Source organism: Crocodylus porosus, unplaced genomic scaffold (genome assembly GCF_001723895.1).
Source record: "Crocodylus porosus isolate Cpor-Errol unplaced genomic scaffold, CroPor_comp1, whole genome shotgun sequence".
NCBI classification, from domain to species: domain Eukaryota; kingdom Metazoa; phylum Chordata; order Crocodylia; family Crocodylidae; genus Crocodylus; species Crocodylus porosus.
The window spans coordinates 19,598,923-19,602,269 of NW_017728910.1; positions in this window are offsets into that span (position 1 = coordinate 19,598,923).

Genomic DNA, 3,347 nt, shown 5'->3' on the forward strand with positions numbered 1-3,347 from the left:
ACGTCCTTCCAGGTTGAGAAGGACCCATCCACCACCACCCTCTGGGTGCGGCCCTCCAGCCAGTTGGCAACCCATTTGACTGTGTGGGTGTCAACACCACAGTCCCCCAGTTTCTTAATGAGAACGGGGTGAGAGACCGTGTAAAAAGCCTTCCGGAAGTCCAGGAAGACTATGTCCACTGCTACCCCTGCATCTAATGATTTAGTGATCTGATCGTAAAAGGCCACCAGGTTGGTCCGACAGGATCTGCCACTGATGAACCCGTGTTGGTTGCCCCTAAACATGCAGTCCCCTGCTGGCCCCTCATGGATGTGTACCAGAATAATTTTCTCAAACAGCTTACCTAGGATCGAGGTAAGACTAACTGGCCTATAGTTTCCCGGGTCCTCCTTCTTCCCCTCTTTGAAGATGGGAACCACGTTCACCCTCTTCCAGTCCTCTGGCACCACACCAGAGCACCACGAGTACTCGTAAAGCTGTGCAAGGGGTCCTGCAATGACCTCGGCCAATTCCTTTAGTACTCTAGGGTGGAGATCGTCTGGACCGGCTGACTTGAATACGTCCAGTCCTTTCAAAAGCTCCCTAACTAGTTCCTCACTAACCCTTGGCCCAGGTGTGCCTCCCCTGCAGGGAGGTGGCTGTTCTGGTCCCTACGTAGGAAGACGGAGGCAAAGAAATCGTTAAACATGTTAGCTTTGCCATCTGGTGTGACGACCAAATTTCCCAACGCGTCCTGCAGGGGCCCCACATTACCCGGAACCTTCTTTTTACCCTCTATGTATTTAAAGAAGGACTTCATATTGTCCTTAATCTGGGGTGCTAGTCCTAATTCCATCTCTGCCTTGGCCTTCCTGACTGCCCCCCTACATCCCTGAGTGACTGCAGTATAGTCATCCCTTGTGGTGTCCCCTTCTTTCCATTGGGTGTACGCCTTCCTTTTAGCAAGGAGACATTCCCGGATGCTTTTGGTGAGCCATGGAGGCTTGTGTGCTCTCCTGCTCCCTTTGATCCTCATTGGGATTACCTTCCTTTGGGCTTGGAGGATCGTCTCCTTAAGGAGCAACCACTATCCTTGGACACCTGGCTCCCCTCCCCTCTGGGACCTCAGCGCTTCCCCAACTATTCTCCTTAGCTCTTTGAAGTCCGCCCTCCTGAAATCTAGGGCTGCTGCCTTACTGCAGGCCTTTGCCACCTTGCGCTGGATGGTGAATTCCAGCAGGCGATGATCACTGTCGCCCAGGTGGTCAAGCACCTGCAGCCCCCTCACCAGGTCATCTCCTGTGGCCAGCACCAGGTCCAACAAGGCGTCCCCCTGGTGGGGCTGTGCACCTCCTGGGTTAGATGGAGGTCCTGCATTCTGGCTAAGAACCTATGTGAGCGGTCAGACCTGGCTGACTGCTCTTCCCAGCAAATGTCTGGGAAGTTCAGGTCCCCCATGACTACCACATCCTTAGACTTCACTACCTCTGTGAGCTGACCTAAGAATTCCTGGTCAAGCTCTTCCCTCTGGTTGGGAGGTCTGTAGTAGACCCCTACCCCTCAACTGCCTTGTACTCTAACCCAAAGCACTTCAGAGTGCCCTTCCTCTGACTCTTTGCTAATTGACGAGGATGTGTATTCCTCCTTAATATAGAGTGCCATGCCCCCACCTTTCCTTCCTATCCTGTCCCTCCTGTACAGACTATAGACCTTGACATTCACCGCCCAGTCATGCGTTGAGTCCCACCACGTTTCAGTGATCCCCACTATGTCCGGGCTGGTGTCAGCTAGCAGGAGGGTGAACTCCCAGCTCTTTAAAAAAATCTCTGCTCACCAGCTGCTTCCAGGCAGGGGGAGCAATCCCCACTGCCCCCCACTGCCCAATTTTGCCCCCTGACCCCTGGCCACTCTCCCAGCCCTACCCCCCATGGCTGCTCTGCCTGCCCCAGCTCCCAGCTTTTTAAACAAAAAAACCCTCCAAAAAGCCCCAACTCACCAGCTGCTGCAGTGGCCTCGGGGGTTCTGGGGGCTTGAGACAGAGCGCCACCCAGTGGGGGGCAGCGGAGATCGTCCCCCAGCTCCCCCAACTGGCAGCAGCTGGTGAGTGTGGGCTTTTTTTCTGCAAAGAGCTGGGAGCTGGGGCTGGGCAGGGTGGGAGAGTGGGCGGGGGATGGGGCTCATGTAATTCAGCAGCAGCCCAATCTCCAAATCAGATTCAACCAAATTTATTCGAGACAGTGATTTGAATCACCGAATCGAATCCCTCTCCCCCCATTCGGACAAATCCAAAGCAAATACTAGCTGCTTTGCACAGGCCTATAAAGCAGGTCATAAAGCATAATTTAATGCATGCAATAGGTCAGGGGTGCTCAATTCCTGGCCCATGGGCAGGATCTGGCATATGGCAGTCTGTCATCCAGTCCACAGGGTTTTCTATGGATCCAAAAATTTGGCAGCAAGGGCAGCAGGGGAACAGCCCCCTCACTAGATCGCATCTGGGTGTGGCACTTAGCTAGTGGCTGGGCTGGATCTGGGTGTGGGCAGGGCTAAGCCCATATGTGCCTGCACCCAGTGTGTAGCCGCATCCAGTGCATAGGACCCAGTCTCACAAGGGATCCGGTCTGCTAACCAGCCTCTTGCTACTCATCCAGCCCACAAAGCCAAAAGGTTGGGCACCCATAGGTTATAATTATATCTGAGAAAACAAATACACTGATAAATATATTGGGCAGATAAACTATAGCTGGAACTTATGAATTACAGACTAAAGTATGGTAACAGCCCTTTCAGTTATGCTATGATGGAGAAAAGGAAACAAGTTTCTTTCCTGGATTATGTATCAGCTTTTCCAAACAATGGTATTAAATCATCATCATGGCACTAGCTGGAGCTATTTAGCACTGTCTGACATGCTCTGTTTATAGCAGTGAAAATAATTGACTTTTGGCTCACTAGCTAAACTGAAAAATAAAAAAAAAATTATGTTGATTCAAAATGAAAATGATTTTCTTTCTTGATGAATCATTCTCTCCTACCCTTTCAAATAGTTCTGGATCAAGTGAAAAGTTATGTTGAACCCAAACCAAACCATTTAATTTCATTTTGGTTATGTTCGATAGGGGAAATCTTCACCTGGAGGGAGGTTAGCTGGGGGGGCTCTGTCAAAGCAAAGGATGTTGTGGGATATATTTGTTGGCAATAAATATATTGTAGGTAGGCACCAGGGACAGAAATAAAATATGTAACCTAAATGACAACGGTGACCACAAAACTGAATCAGTCCTTGAATAATTAAATAAATGGAGGCTGGAAAACAGAAGATGGTTTTTCACTGTTGGAGCAGTGAGGTCCTGGAATAATGTTCCAGC